The sequence below is a fragment of the Dendrobates tinctorius genome, unplaced genomic scaffold (genome assembly GCF_039654945.1).
Source record: "Dendrobates tinctorius isolate UK_male_01 unplaced genomic scaffold, ASM3965494v1 ptg000038l, whole genome shotgun sequence".
Taxonomy (NCBI): Eukaryota; Metazoa; Chordata; class Amphibia; order Anura; family Dendrobatidae; genus Dendrobates; species Dendrobates tinctorius.
The window spans coordinates 33,648,586-33,670,894 of NW_027361706.1; the positions used below are offsets into that span (position 1 = coordinate 33,648,586).

The following is a 22,309-nucleotide window of genomic DNA, read 5'->3' on the forward strand; positions in this document are numbered from 1 at the left end:
TCGCTTGGAGAACTGATTGACAGGTTGGTCACACTCGTCAAACATGGTGTTTGACAAGTGTGACCAACTTTTTACTACTGAGGCCGCCTATGCAGCATCAGTAGTAAAAGATAGAATGTAAAAAAAAATAAAAAATAGTGTTGTTCTCACCCTCCGACGTCCCGCGCATCCGTTCCCAGTAATCCTTTGCGAAAATGCCCGCGATGACGTCAGTTCTCGTGGGATCACGACGTCTCGCGGTAATTCGCGATGACGTCGCGCGAATGACCGCGAGACTTCGTGATCCCGCGAGAACGGACGCCATCGCGGGTATTTTCGCAAAGGACTACTGGGAACGAGAGCGTGGAGAGAAGCGGGAAGACTGCGCGGGACGTCGGAAGGTGGGAATAACAATATTTCTTATATTAAATTCTATTTTTTACAGGGATATGGTACCCAAAGCCCGGAGGACAGTCTCCTCTCCTCCGGACCGTGGGTACCATCCGCAATTGTTCTGCTTACTTTCCGCATGGTGTGCACAGCCACATGCGGGAAGTAAGCGGAACAATGCATTCCTATGGGTGCGGGATCGCCGCGATTCTGCAAATTAATGAGCATGCTGCGGTTTTTACCGCGAAGCGATTCCGCCGCGGTAAAAAATGCAGCATTAGCACAGCATTGCGGAATCCCATATGTATGCATGGGATGCTTATTTTTCACGTTTTCGCGGCAAAATCGCACGGTTAAAACCACCGCGGAAACGCGAAAAAAACGCCACGTGTGAACTCAGCCTTACAGTTCCTGTTGACTCATGTAATTACCTTTGCCAGGGAAGGTCACAGACTCAGACAAATCAATTATGCTAACCTTTCATTATATTGCTCCATTCTATGTAAATTAGATTAGCTGACTCTTCCTCATCTCTGTTAGACACCATTACTACTATGGATATTATGTATGCGGCTTGGAATCTAGCACACTCTTATTCCACCAATCATGAAGCCCCAAGGGTCTGAATTGAGAGCTCAGGGGAATAGAAGGAGGACTGTCCAGTGACCAAGTCTCTCTTGCTGCATGGTACCAATTTTGGATCTGCGGATCCGATTGGCAGGCCATAACCGAACATGGATTATAAGACTACATGGACTTCAGCATCGAATGCAAGGATTCGACTGAGATATCAAAGACTACATAAGGATTGTATCCAGCTTGGGACAATTCAGTCACCCGACTACAGAATTTGCAGTACTCAGTCAGCTTCCTAAATCTGGCATTAATCCTTTCTCGGTGGGTGCCCGCCGAAAGCGGGGTGCTGCTGGCTTGGAGAAAGTAGCCCTGGAAGCTCTGAGGAACGGATATTATAATCCCTGGTGAGCCAGTGGAAGGGTGATAAACTGTTTGCTGTTACAATTTGTGTTTTGCTGGTTGTGTGATATATGCCATTAATTGTTTGGGGATCCAAGAAAGTCCTAATATTGTGATTCCCTCACCCTGTGTTGTCTGAGTAGTGAGCCACCCACTGTTAAGGAGGTCGGGCATTCAGTTGGGATGAGCCATGGTCCATGCTGTCTTTGTAAAGGCGGCTGGACCAGCGGACGAGAGCACCCACTGACCCCCGTGTCTACACAAGAACCACTATGTAAAGTTAAAAAAAGGTTAATAATGACGTTACAATTACATATAAATAATTTGATGACATAAAACTTTATTAAGTGTAATTTCACACACAAACTTAGCATCTGTTCAACAACTCTTGAATTAAACATAGATTAGTGGGTTAAGCCCTTATGGAAACTTCAGGTAAGTTGTGATAGCAAACAGTGAGGTACCTATAAAATGTTTCACATGTGGAGTTAGCATATTTTGTATAATTCTTCAACTATACAGAGAGTTGTGAATTTTTTGGGCAAAATTTGTTAGATTCAGTACGTTTGATTAAGCGCGACATAAGAGATTTACGTGAATAACTTCTGAACTACACATAGAGTTGATCATTTTTTTGGCAAATATTATTCAGGTCATTGAGCTGGTCATTTTGAGTGCTAGTGGTCCAGGGTACCTCTTTTCAAATTGAACTTATGTACGATTGAGTGCGTTTGATTATGCACAACATAAATAAGCGATTTACGTGAATAATCCAGGACGACAAGTAGTAAAAATAAACATCTCAAAGTCCTGAACAAAATTTTACCCAAACAATATCCAATCTATGAATGAGTCATCAAACGTGAAAATCTAATAGCTAACTAATAGCTAACTGCAGACTAACTTGAGTCCAGTGGTTCCTGCAGCTGTTGGAGAGGACAGGGAGCTTCTGACAATGATGCTTCTTAGATTTGGGGGCTGCCTAAAGCACAGTAGTGGGGGGTCTGGAAAAATGACCTTGTGCACCGAGCCACCGCATCGCTAGGCTGTGTATTCTCTTCTGGCACAGGACCTGTGAAGAGGTCACAGGTGGGGAGGAGTCAGTGGTCACATGATCAGAAGCCTCGGGTCTGCAGGTCTCTGCTGTGCAGGTTGTCATGGTGCTGGATGAGGGTCTGGGAAGTTTGTGTGGGGTCGGGGGGGGGGGGGAATGTAGCAGAGCCGCGTGTGTACGAAGCGTGCGGAGCCGCGTGTGTACGAAGCGTACGGAGCGGAGCCGCCTGTGTACGAAGCGTACGGAGCGGAGCCGCGTGTGTACGAAGCGTACGAAGCATACGGAGCAGAGCCGCGTGTGTACGAAGCGTACGGAGCAGAGCCGCGTGTGTACGAAGCGTACGGAGCAGAGCCGCGTGTGTACGAAGCGGAGCCGCGTGTGTACGAAGCGGAGCCGCGTGTGTACGAAGCGTACGGAGCGGAGCCGTGTGTGTACGAAGCGTACGGAGCAGAGCCGCGTGTGTACGAAGCGTACGGAGCGGAGCCGCGTGTGTACGAAGCGGAGCCGCGTGTGTACGAAGCGTACGGAGCAGAGCCGCGTGTGTACGAAGCGTACGAAGCGGAGCCGCGTGTGTACGACGCGTACGGAGCGGAGCCGTGTGTGTACGAAGCGTACGGAGCAGAGCCGCGTGTGTACGAAGCGTACGGAGCGGAGCCGCGTGTGTACGAAGCGGAGCCGCGTGTGTACGAAGCGTACGGAGCGGAGCCGCGTGTGTACAAAGGGTACGGAGCGGAGCCGCGTGTGTACAAAGCGTACGGAGCGGAGCCGCGTGTGTACAAAGCGTACGGAGCGGAGCCGCGTGTGTACAAAGCGTACGGAGCGGAGCCGCGTGTGTACAAAGCGTACGGAGCGGAGCCGCGTGTGTACAAAGCGTACGGAGCGGAGCCGCGTGTGTACAAAGCGTACGGAGCGGAGCCGCGTGTGTACAAAGCGTACGGAGCGGAGCCGCGTGTGTACAAAGCGTACGGAGCGGAGTCGCGTGTGTACAAAGCGTATGGAGAGGAGCCGCGTGTGTACAAAGCGTACGGAGCGGAGCCGCGTGTGTACAAAGCGTACGGAGCGGAACCGCTCGTGTACAAGGTGTAAGGAGCGGAGATGTGCGTTTATTTTGGAATGGAGGGGCCCCATTTGAAAGTTTGTAGTTACGCCACTGCATGTGGGGCTGTGCTGTATACCATGGACCTGTGCTGTTACCAATGGCGGGCTGTGCTGTATACCCTGTGGTCCTGTGCTGTATACCTTGTGGGGCTGCGCTATATACCATGGTGCTGTGCTATGTACCATTTGGGGCTGTGCTGTATACCATGGGCCTGTGCTCTATATCATGTGGAGCTGTGCTATATACCATGGGCCTGTGCTGTATACCATGTGAGGCTGTGCTGTATACCTTAGTGCTATGCTATATACCATGTGGGGCTGTGTTATATACTCTGTGGGCTGTGTTATATTCCATGGGGGATGCTGTTTTATGTAATTTGGGGGCTACTTTATATTGTATGGGGAGGTGGGCTGCATTATATTCTATTTGTGGCTACATTATATTCTATGGGGGGCTGTATTATCTTTATTATATTCTATGGGAGGTGATCGCATCATACTCTATGAAGGGGCTACATTATACTATATGTGGAGGTTACATTGTATTCTATGGGTGGCTGAATTATATTTTATGGGGGGCTAGGTTATATTGTATGGGGGCTTTATTATACTTTATGAGGGGGCTACATTATATTCTATTGGGGCTGCATTATACTATATGAGGAGGGCTACATTGTATTCTATGGAAGGGCTACATTATACTATATAAAGGGTTGTCATATATTCTATGGAGGGGCTGCATTATACTATATGAGGGGGCTGCATTATATTCTATGGGGGGTTACATTATATTATGTTGGGTGGCTACATTATGCTCTAAGGGGTGGCTGCATTATATTCTATGGGGGTTACATTATATTTTATGGCGGGGCTGCATTATACTGTATCGAGGACTTTGGGCAATACATTATACTATATGAAGCACTATGGCATGCATTATACTGGTGACCAGAAAAATGCCCACAGGAAAAATGCCCATAAGAAAATTGCCCACACGGAAAATTGTCAATTTCATCATCACAAAGTTTCAGATCTTTGATATTTGAGGTGCAAGATGAGGATGTTCACATGATATGCTAATACCGATCGTGACCGTTCAAATAGGTTGTCAGGTGCGATGTACAGCTTACCTCAGCGGATGATAGTGTCAGCTCTGCATGTGAGCCTGCGCTATCATCTCTCTGTACATGCACAGCCACAGTCACGTGTAAAATCCAGCAATGGGGGGGGGGGGAGTCACGCATCTGCTCTCTGCGCGCTGGCGTGATGTCATTACACAGCGCCAGAGGGATATCATCACGCAGGGCCACAGCCACTCCGGAGCGGCGCACTCCTCTCTTCTAGCGTGAGCAGTGGCATAACTACAGAATTATGGGCCCTGGTGCAAAACTTCAAATGGGGCCCCCCCCATGCCAAAATACACGCACATCTCCACTAAGCACACCTCGTACACACGCGGCTCCGCTCCCTACACCTCGTACACACGCGGCTCCACTCCCTACACCTCGTACACACGCGGCTCCACTCCCTACACCTCGTACACACGCGGCTCCGCTCTGTACACCTCGTACACACGCGGCTCCACTCCCTACACCTCGTACACATGCGACTCCGCTCTGTACACCTCGTATGTACACGGCTCCGCTCCGTACACACGCGTCTCCACTCCGTACACCTCGCACACACAGCTCCGCTCACCTCGCACACACACGGCTCCGCTCCGTACACCTCGTACACACACGGCTCCGCTCCGTACACCTCGTACACACACGGCTCCGCTCCGTACACCTCGTACACACACGGCTCCGCTCCGTACACCTCGTACACACACGGCTCCGCTCCGTACACCTCGTACACACACGGCTCCGCTCCGTACACCTCGTACACACACGGCTCCGCTCCGTACACCTCGTACACACACTGCTCCGCTCCGTACACCTCGTACACACACTGCTCCGCTCCGTACACCTCGTACACACATGCGGCTCCGCTCCATACACTTCGAACACACACGGATCCGCTCCGTACACCTCGAATACACACGGCTCTGCTCCGTACACCTCGTATACACACGGCTCTGCTCCGTACACCTCGTATACACATGGCTCTGCTCCGTACACCTTGTACACATACGGCTTTGCTACATTCACCCTGTAAACCCCTCCTGACACCACCCCTCCTGACACCACACAAACTTACCCGCATCCAGCACCATGGCAACCAGCACAGACACTAGTGATGTGTCGTTCATGAACGATCCGATTCAAAGAGCCGGCTCCCCACTGGGAACTAAATGAGCCGGCTCTGCACTGTGAACGAGCCGGTTCTTTTTTTTTTTTTTCTTTTTCTGGCACCAGGCAGTGGCAGTGACTCATCTGGGAGGAGGCAGAGCTGTCAGGAGACAGAGAGGGAAATGTGTGCTGTCTGTGCTGGAGTGAGTGGAAATATTTAAAGTGATATACTCCTCCTAGCTTCAGACATGCATGCATGGCATACAGTATATGGCATGTGACTGTAGAGGGGTTAAACTCAAGTGATTCAGCAAATTGGTCTCATGTAGACTCACATATACTATACTATAGTATACTATTAGTTAAAGTCAGCCGACTCAGCTCAGCATCAGCAGCAGTGCAGCACTGAGTGAGTGAGGAGGATTCAGGACAGTCACACAGGACAGGAACCCTACAGGGAGAAGCGGCAGTTCTTGCTGAGGGTAGGGTAAGGGTAAGCAATATAATAAAGCGATTTCAGGCAAAACTGTGCAGAGATCTAGGTCCAGCCCCAATAATTAGGCCATGTGCACACATAATTTTTGGTGCTGCGGATTTGGAAAAATCCACAGGTAAAAAAGACCTGCGGATTAGCCTGCGGGTTAGCCCTGCGGTTTCACACCTCTACAATGGAGGTTTGAAACCACAGCGGATTCCGCACAAAGAATTGACATGCTGTGGATTTGAACCCGCAGCAAATCCGCGCAGAAAAATCTGCAGCATATGCACAGCGTTTTTCAGTTTACCATTGAAAACAATCGTACTGTACAACGCACCTAAAGCTGCTGCGGATCCGCAGCAGAATCTGCACCGTGTGCACATGGCCTTATAGGGTTAAGCTGGTTTCACACTTGTATATTTCGGCTGCACTCGGATCCGTTTTTGTCTCCATTGACTTTCAGTGGTGACGGATGGGACTTGCGTGTGCATCCAGGTGTCACAGTTTTCTCACAGATCCGCATGTCTGCATATTTTATCAGATGCACAAAAACGCAACTTGTTGCAGTTTTGTGTCATCTGAAAAACATGAGGCACAGGGAGATGCACGGATCCGCGGCTACACATCTGGAATTAACATGGAGCACGGATCCAGGACAACACGGGTCCGTGTGCAGGGATCCGTGTTGCGGCTCTGATGCTCGGAAGTGAGGGATGTGCTGTATGAGAAAGTGATGAAACTGCATGGGAACAGACTGCAGACATAATCTAGACTATGTCCGCATGCTGCTCTGTCATACAGTGATCTTTCCCGCCTCATTAGAAGAGCTTGTGCCCTGTGTTACAGTGTGGTAATGATGATAAAATGTATTGGGAGCATGTATATGACATGGGGGCACCTGGTTAGGGGCAGCGTTCACACTAGCGTTTTGGTACTGTGCGTTGTGAAGCGTACCAATCCTGATCCAGATTAGATCTCTATGCTTAACATAGGGACGCACGGACCTGCGTTTGCATCAGGAGCTGTATGCATCAGGATTTTCCATGTTCTCCCAAAACGCAGCTTGTTGCGAATTTTGGGTGTTAAAAAAAAAATCTGCAGACATCCTGATATGTGTCAGCAAAACCATATGATTGTCACTGTAGATGCACCAGAATCAGGATGCCAATCTGCATGTGGATTTCATACTGCGCAGGCTCCGAGCCCCATTTTCTTTCACCAGTCTCTCCCTCTCCTCTCTCTCCCCTCCCCTCTTATACAGCACCAACACAGATTGCAGCACTTACTAATCCAGACTGGACATGTACAAAAAACGCCAGATTAGAAAGGAATACATGGTAAGACTGCAACCAAGGAGCCGGAGCCTGATCACAAGAGCTGACAATCTGAGGAGACAGCAATGCTGAATAACAGTCTGCACTGCGTCACTAGATCCTTATACAGGTGGAGAATGAGGCCCTCACTTTACAGGCAAAGACCTGGAACGAGGACTGTGGAAAACGGATTAATATAAAAAAAAAAGAGCCGGCTCTTTATGGTGAGCGGAGCCGAATCGCCAAAAAGAGCCGAACTTCCCATCACTAACAGACACAGACAGCAGCATCCTGCACACACTGAGGCCCCTGATCATGTGACCCCTGACTCCTCCCCCTCCTGTGACCTCATCACAGGTCCTGTGCACCCAGAGTAGCCATAGCATGTAGTGATGGGCAGTCCGGCTCTTTTTGGTGATCCAGCTCTCACGCCTCCGCTCACCAAAAAGAGCCAGCTCTTTTTCGACTCCTTTTGGATCCTAAATGGATCCCTATTGTATATGTGATATGGTGTCCTAAACTCCGCCCACCTACCGCATAACCCCCAATTAGATTGCTTAGTGGCAGAGTTTTGTTCCGGTGGGCGGAGTTACGTCTGCCAAATATTGGGATTTTAGGCCCAGTGAGAGCCATTCAAGGATTTTAGTGGCTCTCACTGGGGTGCCGGCTCCCATCATTCACCGTGGGGAGCCAGCTCTTTGTGTCGGATCGTTCGTGACTGACACATCACTAATAGCATGCTCCTGAATGCGTGCCTTCCCCCTTCTACCTGCCTCGGGGTGAGACAGGTGGTGCACTGCTGGCCGCAGATGACTGCCTCAGGGGCCGCATGTTTGAGACCTCTGCTTTAGACAAACTCAAAATACACTTTTATTGAAAAGAAATTAATAAATATGGGGATAGAGCTATTAAAGTTCATGCTTTAACTAACCAAAACACAGTTGGCTGGCACAGCTGGAAAGCCATTGTTCACTGGGGTTGTACCAAATAGAATGACAGGATTGCCAATTTGAAACAATGGGGGTGGGGGAGCGCTGTAAGGAACATGTGAAATAATGTCAACAAGGAAACCCAGTTGACTTCCATGGGCTCCATTGAAATACAATACAGCACAACACAGGCAGCAAAGAAAATGCAGAATGGATTTCACCACAGGTCTCTGGGCCAGCTTTCTTCTCCGGGTTCTACAGGTTCGGTTCACCCATACCTAGTCCCAGAGTACAGATTCTGTTCTTACGATTTGGCATTCCACTGTGCTAAAAATAATTCCACTCTCTGTGGTGTGTATGGGCCTAGAGACCCTTAATCAAATCCATTCTGCATTTTCTGTCATCCTATGCCTGCCTACACCTGCAGTATATGTGTATGATAGGATCTGTTCACTCTTACTCTTGGTAGTCATAAGTGGACAGGGAAGGAAGTGCAGGCGCCAGATTCACTGCCACTGAAATCAATGGGAGAGCGGCGCTGCTCTGCCACTTCCAGCTCCTCTGTTGGTCAGTGACATCACTATGGAGACACACCGGTCAGTGGGTGCTCTTGTCTGCTGAGCTAGCTGTCTTTCGAGAGCCCGTAAAAACCAGGGCTCATCCCACTGAACGCCCGCACTCGATCCCCACGGGTAGAACACCACTCAGACAACACAGGGTGCGGGGAACACACATTGGTAAGACTATTGGTTCACCAACAGAAAAAAACAGAGGTGCAACGACTGTGGTCCCAGCGATGAAGGCCACGAGCAGGCATGGGGGTACAGATGCCTGCTTCTGCTGGATCTCCGTCATCACTGAAGACGCAGATCCAGATGACATGCATGGTGTTGCAGAGACCCGTCGGGCCCCTGCACTGCGATACATGCTGCACTGCAACACATGTAGTGGCTGTGAGCTGACGTCAGAGGTGCAGCCACAGGGAGCGGCGCATGACAATGGCGCACACTCCGATGTCAGCTGCCGGGCTGTACGGTGGATACAAAAGACACTGGGCGACATGGGAGCAGAGGAAGGGTGAGAAGAATGTTTTTGTTTTTAATTATGCATTAGGGGCAGAACGGGGACACATACACTAGGATTGGGGACCATGTAAACCAGGATGGGGACATATATACCAGGAAGTGGGCTTATATACCAGGATGGAGACCATGTGGACCATACATACCAGGATGGGGACCATATACAGTATATGCCAGGATGGAGACCATTTGGACCATATATACCAGCATTGGGACATATACTGTATACCAGGATGCGGACATATTCACCAGGATGATAGGCATATATAACAGGATGGGGGACATTTTACTACATAATGAAAGGGGCAATTCATAAGTCTTTATAGAATTTAGAACACTACAGTGGCCCATACATCTGACCAATGTGTGTCTGTGTGTGGGGGGGGGGGCAGGTCCAAATTTGGCACTGGGGCCCATCGGACTCCAGTTACTCTACTGCAAAAACATACATTCTCAGCAAGTACACAAGGTGGTACAAGTGGCAGAATTTCACCTTTCTGCTGTGCCTTCTTGACTTCCAGGAACAACTATCTCTGCCAGCAGCTCCCTGCTTTTGGTGGGCTCCCACTGAGAGGATAATGTATTAGATGTGACTTGCAGTCCCATGTTACTCCATAGATAATACAGTGATACTTTTGTGAGTACTGATAGCAGTGATGGCTCCTCTGGATCACACTGCGTCTGGTTCTGCATGTGCTGCTGTTTTGGGCTGGTGGGAGGAGTAAGGCCGGTTTCACATTTGTGTCTCAGGGCGCAGCGACGGCCTGCGCACGGCCGCCACTAAGCCCCGCCCCCTGCCACACCTCTGCCAGTAGCTCCGCCTACGGGCGCATGACGCTGCATGCGTCCCCTATCTTTATCACTAAGGACGCAGGCCGTGTGCAGTATGCATTTGGCGGCGCCTGCATCCTTTTGACGGTGCGCTGAGCGCAACCAAATTGCAACAGGTTGCGTTTGGCGCTGGTCGGCGCACCGTCAAAAGGAAGCAGGCGCAGCCAAAATGCATACTGCGCACGGCCTGCGTCCTCAGGGATAAAGATAGGGGACGCATGATGCATGCAGCGTCATGCGCCCGTAGGCAGAGCTACCGGCGGAGGCACGGCAGGGGGCGGGGCTTAGCGGCGGCCGTGCGCAGGCCGTCGCTGCGCCCTGGGACGCAAATGTGAAACCGGCCTAAGGCAGAATCAGTGAGAGGTAAGAGCAGACTATATCTATTGCTGATAATGACAGACTGCTACAAACACAGATCTTCATCAATTTTTGCAGTTTTGCACTAGGTCAACTGTAAATCACAAGTTAGTCACATATCATGTGAACATTCTCACCTTGCACATCAAAAATCATAGATCTTAAACTTTGTGATGCTGCAATTGGCAATTTTCCGTGTGGGCAATTTTCAGGGAACCCATTATACTATGGGAAGTCAATTGTACTACATGGATGACTGGCGGTGTATTATACTATATGGAGGACTGAGCAGTGTATGTTAATATATGGAGGAGTGTATTATATTATATGGAGGACTGAGGGGAGGGCTATGAGGAGTATATTATACTATATGGAGGACTATGGGGAGTGTATTATAATATATGGAAAACTATGGGGCACATTATATTATATGGAGCACTATGGGGTGTAAACTTTAGATGTGCTGCTGATAACATGATACTGTATGGGGACAGATTGATCCATTAGTGATTGTTCTGTCCCCATCATTCTTTCTCAGACGGTGGAAAGAGGCAGGGAAACAAGCGTTGAACGACTTCAGTATTGTCGATCACACTCATTTAGCGTCCTGAACTCAGCGCATGTAACTACAATCGAAATGCTTCTGTGTGTTGTGCAATACGCTAGCATTTGGGGCCCCATTTTTGCCTCCTATATAAGATACACACACCACACTCTTATATGGCCTAATATGTCATATGAGGCCTGTATATCGACCGTACAGACCGCATTATCATCCTCCTGTATGCCGTACATAGGCAGAGAGTGCAGTCTGTACAGTATCTAAGAGGGCGACAGTCTGTATGTCATATGCGAGGCCAATATGCCGTACATACCACAATAGCGGCATCCTATATACTGTACATACCACACTCAACCTCTTGTAGAAAGTATCTGTTACAGGAGGCTGAGAGTGCGGTCTGTACGATATATAGGAGGCTGAGAGTGCGGTCTGTACGATATATAGGAGGCTGAGAGTGCGGTCTGTACGATATATAGGAGGCTGAGAGTGCGGTCTGTACGATATATAGAAGGCTGAGAGTGCGGTCTACACGATATATAGGAGGCTGAGAGTGTGGTCTGTACGATATATAGGAGGCTGAGAGTGCGGTCTGTATGATATATAGGAGGCTGAGAGTGCGGTCTGTATGATATATAGGAGGCTGAGAGTGCAGTCTGTACGATATATAGGAGGCTGAGAGTGCGGTCTGTATGATATATAGGAGGCTGAGAGTGCGGTCTGTATGATATATAGGAGGCTGAGAGTGCAGTCTGTACGATATATAGGAGGCTGAGCGTGCGGTCTGTACGATATATAGGAGGCTGAGAGTGCGGTCTGTACGATATATAGGAGGCTGAGAGTGCGGTCTGTACGATATATAGGAGGCTGAGAGTGTGGTCTGTACGATATATAGGAGGCTGAGAGTGCGGTCTGTATGATATATAGGAGGCTGAGAGTGCAGTCTGTACGATATATAGGAGGCTGAGCGTGCGGTCTGTACGATATATAGGAGGCTGAGAGTGCGGTCTGTATGATATATAGGAGGCTGAGAGTGCGGTCTGTATGATATATAGGAGGCTGAGAGTGCGGTCTGTACGATATATGGGAGGCTGAGAGAGCGGTCTGTACGATATATAGGAGGCTGAGAGTGCGGTCTGTATGATATATAGGAGGCTGAGAGTGCGGTCTGTATGATATATAGGAGGCTGAGAGTGCGGTCTGTACGATATATAGGAGGCTGAGCGTGCGGTCTGTACGATATATAGGAGGCTGAGAGTGCGGTCTGTACGATATATAGGAGGCTGAGAGTGCGGTCTGTACGATATATAGGAGGCTGAGAGTGCGGTCTGTACGATATATAGGAGGCTGAGCGTGCGGTCTGTATGATATATAGGAGGCTGAGAGTGCGGTCTGTATGATATATAGGAGGCTGAGAGTGCGGTCTGTACGATATATAGGAGGCTGAGCGTGCGGTCTGTACGATATATAGGAGGCTGAGAGTGCGGTCTGTACGATATATAGAAGGCTGAGAGTGCGGTCTGTATGATATATAGGAGGCTGAGAGTGCAGTCTGTACGATATATTGGAGGCTGAGAGTGCGGTCTGTATGATATATAGGAGGCTGAGAGTGCGGTCTGTATGATATATAGGAGGCTGAGAGTGCGGTCTGTACGATATATAGGAGGCTGAGAGTGCGGTCTGTACGATATATAGGAGGCTGAGAGTGCGGTCTGTACGATATATAGGAGGCTGAGAGTGCGGTCTGTATGATATATAGGAGGCTGAGAGTGCAGTCTGTATGATATATAGGAGGCTGAGCGTGCGGTCTGTACGATATATAGGAGGCTGAGAGTGCGGTCTGTACGATATATAGGAGGCTGAGAGTGCGGTCTGTATGATATATAGGAGGCTGAGAGTGCGGTCTGTATGATATATAGGATGCTGAGAGTGCGGTCTGTACGATATATAGGAGGCTGAGAGTGCGGCCTGTACGATATATAGGAGGCTGAGAGTGCGGTCTGTACGATATATAGGAGGCTGAGAGTGCGGTCTGTATGATATATAGGAGGCTGAGAGTGCGATATGTACGATATATAGGAGGCTGAGAGTGTGGTCTGTGCGATATATAGGAGGCTGAGAGTGCGGTCTGTACGATATATAGGAGGCTGAGAGTGCGGTCTGTATGATATATAGGAGGCTGAGAGTGCAGTCTGTACGATATATAGGAGGCTGAGCGTGCGGTCTGTACGATATATAGGAGGCTGAGAGTGCGGTCTGTACGATATATAGGAGGCTGAGAGTGCGGTCTGTATGATATATAGGAGGCTGAGAGTGCGGTCTGTATGATATATAGGAGGCTGAGAGTGCGGTCTGTACGATATATAGGAGGCTGAGAGTGCGGCCTGTACGATATATAGGAGGCTGAGAGTGCGGTCTGTACGATATATAGGAGGCTGAGAGTGCGGTCTGTATGATATATAGGAGGCTGAGAGTGCGATATGTACGATATATAGGAGGCTGAGAGTGTGGTCTGTGCGATATATAGGAGGCTGAGAGTGCGGTCTGTACGATATATAGGAGGCTGAGAGAGCGGTCTGTATGATATATAGGAGGCTGAGAGTGCGGTCTGTACGATATATAGGAGGCTGAGAATGCGGTCTGTACGATATATAGGAGGCTGAGAGTGCGGTCTGTATGATATATAGGAGGCTGAGAGTGCTGTCTGTACGATATATAGGAGGCTGAGAGTGCGGTCTGTACGATATATAGGAGGCTGAGAGTGCGATATGTACGATATATAGGAGGCTGAGAGTGCGGTCTGTATGATATATAGGAGGCTGAGAGTGCGGTCTGTACGATATATAGGAGGCTGAGAGTGCGGTCTGTATGATATATAGGAGGCTGAGAGTGCGGTCTGTACGATATATAGGAGGCTGAGAGTGCGGTCTGTACGATATATAGGAGGCTGAGAGTGCGGTCTGTATGATATATAGGAGGCTGAGAGTGCGGTCTGTATGATATATAGGAGGCTGAGAGTGCGGTCTGTATGATATATAGGAGGCTGAGAGTGCTGTCTGTACGATATATAGGAGGCTGAGAGTGCGGTCTGTACGATATATGGGAGGCTGAGAGAGCGGTCTGTATGATATATAGGAGGCTGAGAGTGCTGTCTGTACGATATATAGGAGGCTGAGAGTGCGATCTGTACGATATATAGGAGGCTGAGAGTGCGGTCTGTATGATATATAGGAGGCTGAGAGTGCGGTCTGTACGATATATAGGAGGCTGAGAGTGCGGTCTGTATGATATATAGGAGGCTGAGAGTGCTGTCTGTACGATATATAGGAGGCTAAGAGTGCGGTCTGTACGATATATGGGAGGCTGAGAGAGCGGTCTACACGATATACATGTTGCTCTGAGGTCTAATCTTCTGCTGCCTGACCCTTTAGACCGTGTTCTGACTCTCCGTCTGTCTTGTCCTTTGATCCGCTATCTTTTGTTATTGACCCTGGACTGTGACCTGACTTACACCGTTGTCTTTTTCAGTATTGACCCCGGAATGTCTGACTCTTCTGCCTCACGGCCTGTCTATGAGTAGTGACTAGCGTCACAGACATCAATCGGACTCGCGGATGTGACATATACAGGCTTGGCCCATAGGGGAATCCCACGGAGGTCCCCTGTGCAGACACGGGCCCCCAACCTCCCTACATGGGTAATTCTTGGCATAATTTACATGATTTACTCCGTAGAGAAAAAAAACAGCATCTCATCATTCATTAACCAAACTACCTAGTTTATTATTATATAGAGATATAGGTACATTTTTGAATGACGGTAGTGTATTTTTTGTATGCAGATGAAAATGGGCCCCCACAGCCATTGTTACTGGTCGGAAGTTGGCACCTCAGTCCGACACTGCATACGTATGTACAGATGGCAAACGCTGCATTATACCCTATGAGGGGACTGCATTATACTCTGAGTAGGCAGCATTTTACTCTGAGGGGGCTACATTATATTATATAAGGGGACTGCATTATATCCTATTAGTGGGCTGCATTATACCCTGAGGGGGGCTATATTATACCCTATGAGAGGGCTGCATTATTCCCTATGAGGAGTCTACATTATATTCTATGGGAGGGTGCATTATGCTGTATTGAGAGGGCTACATTATACCCTATGAGGGGGTTGCATTATACCCTAAGAGGGGGCTGCATTATATTCTACGGGGGGCTGCATTATGTCCTATGAGGGGGCTACATTATATTCTACAGGAGGGCTGCATTATACCCTATGATGGGGCTGCATGATATTCTGTGAGGGGGGCTACATTATATTCTATGAGCTGGCTGCATTATACTATACTAGCTGAAGAGCCCGGCGCTGCCAGGGCATAGTAACTAACTATGGTTAGTTATAGCAAATTATAATTATCCTCCATCCCATAGTCGAGTGCCTATATATCCATCACACATCCTTCATCTCATAGTCCCATGCCCATATACCCATCATACATATCCGCCATCCCATAGTCACGTGTCCATATACCCGTCATGCATATCCTCATCCCATAGTCCTGTGCCCATATACCCATCATGCACATCCTCCATCTCATAGTCCCGTGCCCATATACCCGTTATAACGTCCGTCTGCAAGTCTGGGCTGCAGAAAGACAGCACCCCGATACAGGCATCTGGATTTACAGCAGAGCCCAGGAGTCGAGAGTCCAGGCCAAGGTCACAAAACAGGAGAATAGCAGAAGTACCGAATCAGCAGGCAGAAGAGAGGTCAGGGATCCAAGCCAAGGTCAGCGTCAGTAGTCGGGAGAAAGGTAACGGTACAAAAACGGTAGGCAATAGAATAGTCAGAAATCCAGGCTGAGGTAAGAGTAAACTATAGTAAATCACAAAGTAGCACGCAGGGGAACCAAGAATATTTCCGGCGGCTTGCAAGCCCAGTCCCAAGGTATTTGAGGGATCAGGTCATCCCTCACAGGCTCCCGGGCTGATGTCATCAGAACCGTTCCAGGACCAGACCTGATGATGATGCACCAACCCCTTCATGACTGACAGAGGAGCAGAGTCTGCGTCCACTAGACGCCTGCGCAGAAGCCCTTTCACTGTTGCCGCCATGACTCGGGCGCGAGCCTCGGCGCCTCCCAGTGGCCGAGGCAGGAACAGCAGGCCCCGAGTTTGACGGCGATGTGTCAGTCCGGCGCCTCCTGGTGGCCGAGGCCTGGACAGCAGGCCCGAGGGTGGCGTGACAGTCCATCGCCTCCTAGTGGCTGAGGGCGGGTCAGCAGGCCCCGAATCTGATGGCGACGTGACAGTACCCCCCTCAAAACCCGGTTTGTCAGGGTGAAGAAGATGAATTCTCCTAATTAATGCCTTGGCATGGACGTTCCCCGCAGGGACCCAGGACCTTTCCTCCGGGCCGTAGCCCTTCCAGTGTACAAGATACTGTACTGAGCCCCTCACAAGGTGGGAGTCAAGGACACCCTGGACTTCATACTCCAAGGTTCCCCCGACCGAAACAGGAGGAGGAGGAGGGGACTGGACAGGGTGAACTGGGGAGCGATACAGCTTGAGGAGAGACTTGTGGAACACGTTAGGCAATTTGAATGACTGCGGAAGTTTTAAACGGATGGCTACCGGGTTAACCACCTCTATAATTTCGTATGGGCCGATAAACCTGGGACCGAGTTTGGCAGACGGTACTTTAAGCTTGATGTTCTTAGTAGAGAGCCAAACCTTGTCTCCAACTCCCAGGTGTGGCCCCTTAGATCGTCGTCTGTTTGCAGCCGAAGCTTGTCTAACCTGAGCCCCTTTCAAACTCAAATTTACCTCTGACCAAATTGTTTTCAGACGATGTATATTTTTCTCTACCCCGGGGAACTCCACCATCCTGGCCGAGAATGACCCAAAGCACGGATGCAGTCCATGGTTACAGAAAAAGGGGGTAGTCTTAATGGAGTCTTGGTATCGATTATTGAGAGCAAACTCAGCCAATGGCAGATGTTCCACTCAATCGGACTGATGTCCTAACACATAACAGCGGAGGTATTGCTCCAGAGCCTGGTTAGTACGTTCGGTTTGACCATTGGTTTCGGGGTGGTAGGCCGAGGAGAAGGATAACTCCACACCAATGCGTTTACAGAACGCCCTCCACAATTTTGAGACGAACTGGGTACCCCTGTCGGACACAATATTTGCCAGAACACCGTGAAGACGTACAATATGCTGAATGAACAATCTATTGAAAGTTTCAGAGTTAGGTAACCCAGACAGGGGAACAAAATGACACTGTTTGCTGAACCTGTCTACCACCACCCAGATACACGTTTCCCCATCTGAGGGTGGCAGGTCTGTAATGAAGTCCATGGAGATGTGGGTCCATGGACTCTCAGGGGTGGGCAAGGACTGAAGCCAGCCGGCAGGGCGATTATGGGGGGACTTGGTGCGGGCACAGACTTCACACGCTGAAACATATTCCTTACAGTCCTTGACCACCAAAAGTTCCTAGTTACCAGCCTGGTGGTATTATTGAGACCAGGATGGCCTACCAGAACAGAGTCATGTGATTCTTTAAGAACTTGCAGATGAAAGGTAGCCGGAACGAACAATTTTTTGGGGGGTGTAGTGTCAGGAGCTTGTTCTGGAGACCTACGGATCTCCTCCAGAAGGTCCAAGGACACTGCCGACACAACGATCCCATTGGCCAATATCGGAACTGGTTCACAGTTCTCGGTCTGTGTGGGACAAAAACTGCGAGAGAGGGCATCGGCCCTCACATTTTTAGTACCAGGGCGAAAGGTGATTAAAAAAAAAAAATCAAACCTGGCCTGCCTGGGATTTAGTCTTTTAGCTGACTCCAGGTAGGTTAGGTTTTTGTGGTCTGTAATGACAGTGACCTTGTGTTTGGCACCTTCGAGGAAGTGGCGCCATTCCTCGAAGGCCCATTTAATTGCCAATAATTCCCGATACCATAGTTTTTCTCCATGGCAGAGAATTTGCGGGGAAAAAAAAAAAGCACACGGGCGAAGCTGAGTGAGGGATGCAGTGCCTTGCGATAGCACTGCTCCCACTCCGACTTCAGAGGCATCCACTTCTACAATAAATGGGCGGTCTAAGTCAGGTTGAACCAAAACCGGGTTGGCCACAAAGCACTCCTTTAGTGTAGAAAATGGCTGAATTGCCTCAGGATTCCAATTGGCCACGTCCGCCCCTTTCCGGGTAAGATCCGTGAGTGGCTTGGCAATCTCTGAGAAACCCCTGATAAACTTGCGGTAGTAATTAGCAAATCCCAAAAATCGCTGCAGCGCTTTCAACAATTTGGGTTGCACCCAAGCCTTAATAGGTTGGATCTTGGCAGGATCCATGCGGAACCCTCTGCCTGAGACCATGTACCCTAAAAACTGTACCTCTTCAGGCAAAAAAAAACACATTTCTCCAGTTTAGCAAACAGTTTTCTCGCAGTCTCTGCAGTACCGAACGGACGTATTGAGCGTGTGTCACAGGGTTAGCAGAGTAAATCAAGATGTCATCCAAATACACAACGACATACCCCACAAATGTCTCTGAAAATATCATTGACAAAGTGCTGAAACACTGCAGGTGCGTTACTGAGTCCGAACGGCGTTACAAGGTACTCAAAGTGACCAAGAGGTGTATTAAATGCTGTTTTCCACTCATCCCTGTCCCTTATGCGGACTAGATTGTATGCCCCCCGGAGGTCAAATTTAGTAAACCAACGGGCTCCCATTAGCTGATTAAAAAGATCAGGGATGAGTGGAAGCGGATACTGGTTCTTTATAGTGATTGCATTTATTTCCCTGTAGTCAATGCAGGGTCTGAGACCACCATCTTTCTTCTCTACAAAGAAAAATCCAGCCCCAACTGGCGAAATAGATGGTCTAATAAACCCTTTTTTTAAGCTGTCTGTTACATAGTCGTTGATGGCCTGACGCTCTGGACCAGAGAGATTGAATATTCTCCCTTTTGGAAGACGGGCATTCGGAATCAGATCTATAGGACAATCATACTCTCTGTGGGGGGGTAGCTTCTCAGACTAACAGAAAAGACATCTTCATAGCCCCTGAGCGCAAACGGTATGAAGGGGGTTTTAAGTTTAACTTGATTTACTGCTACTGATATGCATTTATCCTGACACTGCGAACTCCAGCGCACCACATCTCCCAGGTGCCAGTCGATGACAGGATTGTGCTGGCGTAACCAAGGCATTCCCAAAATAACTGCAGAGGATAAATTATCCATCACAAAAAAGATATAAGCTCGGTATTGTATGCTCCTACAGACATAGCAATCTTGGTAGTAACAAATTTAACCCCCTCCTGAATAATGGACATGCCATTAATAGCCGTGGTTTTAATTGGGACATTAAGTTTTAGTAATGGAACACCAAGATTTTTAGCAGCCAAAGAGTCTATAAAATTCCCTTCAGACCCACTATCCACATAGGCCTTTAAACACAGAGATTTCTGTCCAAAATACAGAGAAACAGGTAATAAAATTTTAGCCGCATCTGCGGGCAGTACCTGAGCCTCTGGGCAACCATAGCAGGAGCTGCCCAGAGGCTGATGTTACTGGGGTATGGATCTCTGACGTTCAGGCTGGCGTTTTTTTCGCGTTTCCGCGGCGGTTTTAACTGCGCGATTTTGCCGCGAAAACGCGAAAAATAAGCATCCCATGCATTCCTATGGGATTCCGCAATGCTGTGCTAATGCTGCGGTTTTTACCGCGGCGGAATCGCTTCGCGGTAAAAACCGCAGCATGCTCATTAATTTGCGGAATCGCGGCGATCCCGCACCCATAGGAATGCATTGTTCCACTTACTTCCCGCATGTGGCTGTGCACACCATGCGGAAAGTAAGCAGAACAATTGCGGATGATACCCACGGTCCGGAGGAGAGGAGACTTTGGGTACCATATCCCTGTAAAAAATAGAATTTAAAAATAAAAAATATTGTATTCTCACCCTCCGACGTCCTGCGCAGCCTTCCCGCTTCTCTTCACGCTCTCGTTCCCAGTAATCCTTTGCGAAAATGCCCGCGATGGCGTCCGTTCTCGCGGGATCGCGAAGTCTCGCGGTCATTCGCGCGACGTCATCGCAAATTACCGCGAGACGTCGCGATCCCGCGAGAACTGACGTCATAGCGGGCATTTTCGCAAAGGATTACTGGGAACGCCTGCGCGGGACTTCGGAAGGTAAGAATAACACCGTTTTTTATTTTATTTTACATTCTATCTTTTACTACTGATGCTGCATAGGCGGCCTCAGTAGTAAAAAGTTGGTCACACTTGTCAAACACTATGTTTGACGAGTGTGGCCAACCTGTCAATCAGTTCTCCAAGCGATGCTACAGATCGCTTGGAAAACGCTAGCATTTTGCAAGCCAAATACGCTTGCAAAATGCTAGTTTTTCCGCGGGAATTTAAAATGCGATTTTCCCGCGGACTGGAATTCCGGAATTCTCGCGGTAATTTCCGCGAGAGTTCCGGTACGTGTGCACATAGCCTCAGCGTTGTCCCTGGAGTCTCTTGACTGCAGCATGCTTGAGCAGGAAGGTGAAAATGAACTTCCAGGCTGTGCACTGAGGCTAGTAACAGGTGTTTTAGGCTAAATCAACTCAGGCAGAAGAAGAGGAAAAAAAAAAAGTTCAGGGAAACTGCTTTTATATATGTTGGGTATATATACAAAAAGCAGTTTTATTTTGGCCAGATATAATATAACGTCCATCTGCAAGTCTGGGCTGCAGAAAGACAGCACCCCGATACCCTTTACCCCTATACAGGGATCTGGATTTACAGCATAGCCCAGGAGGCGCTGTCAAAATAAGGGCAGTGCGCCAGAGCAGAACGGTCGCCAATACAAAAGCAGGAAGTAGCCAAAAACGTGGTCAGAACCAGGCAAGCAGTGGAGGTACAGAAACGGCAGGCAGAGGCAGATTCGAGAGTCCAGGCCAAGGTCACAAAACAGGAGAATAGCAGAAGTACCGAATGAGCAGGCAGAAGAGAGGTCAGGGATCCAAGCCAAGGTCAGCGTCAGTAGTCGGGAGAACGGTAACGGTACAAAAACGGTAGGCAATAGAATAGTCAGAAATCCAGACTGAGGTCAGAGTAAACTATAGTAAATCACAAAGTAGCACGCAGGGAAACCAAGAATATATCCAGCAGCTTGCAAGCCCAGTCCCAAGGTATTTGAGGGATCAGGTCATCCCTCACAAGCTCCCGGGCTGATGTCATCAGGACCGCCCCCAGGACCAGACCTGATGATGATGCACCAACCCCTTCATGACTGACAGAGGAGCGGAGTCTGCGTTCACTAGACGCCTGCGCAGAAGCCCTTTCACTGTTGCCGCCATCACTCGGGTGCAAGCCACGGCGCCTCCCAGTGGACGAGGCAGAAACAGCAGGCCCCGAGTTCGACGGCGATGTGTCAGTCTGGCGCCTCCTGGTGGCCGAGGCCTGGACAGCAGGCCCCGAGCCCGAGGGCGGCGTGACAGTCCGTCACCTCCTAGTGGCTGATGGCGGAACAGCAGGCCCCGAGTCTGACGGCGACGTGACACCCGTCATACATATCCTCCATCCCATAGTCCAGTGCCCATATACCCATCACACATCCTCCATCCCATAGTCAACCATTATGACATCATAGTGAGCGGCGGGGCTTGCAACCTATGATGACATCAGCGTCGCCATGGCAACCATTGTGACATCATAATGAGGGGTGGGGCTTGATACACACACTCTTTTTCCCCATTATGCAGATAGGGGCAAAATTGTTTGGTGAATTGGAATGCGCGGGGTTAAAATTTCACCTCACAACATAGCTTAGGACGCTCTCGGGGTCCAGATGTGTGACTGTGCCATACATACATACACACACTTGAGCTTTATATATTAGATAAGGTCTTCATATTCTAAGAGGGGGCTACATTATATTCTATGATGGGGCTGCATTATATTCTATGAGCTGGCTGCATTATACTATATAAGGGCTTCATAATATTCTAAGAGGGGGCTACT

The 22,309-nt window shown here is 49.1% G+C and overlaps 1 long non-coding RNA gene across 2 annotated transcripts in view; it reads left to right on the top strand.

Annotated features, from left to right (window-relative positions):
• Positions 1-2,437: 2,437 nt before the first annotated feature.
• The window catches only part of LOC141088331 (uncharacterized), a 103,763-nt gene continuing 83,891 nt past the window's right edge, over positions 2,438-22,309 (top strand). Inside the window, exon 1 of one of the 2 annotated variants that reach the window (XR_012231904.1) lies at positions 2,438-2,495. This is a non-coding gene — a long non-coding RNA (uncharacterized lncRNA). Of the gene's footprint in view, positions 2,496-14,834; positions 14,974-22,309 lie in introns of those variants that run through there. The other variant, XR_012231905.1, reaches the window with a different exon arrangement.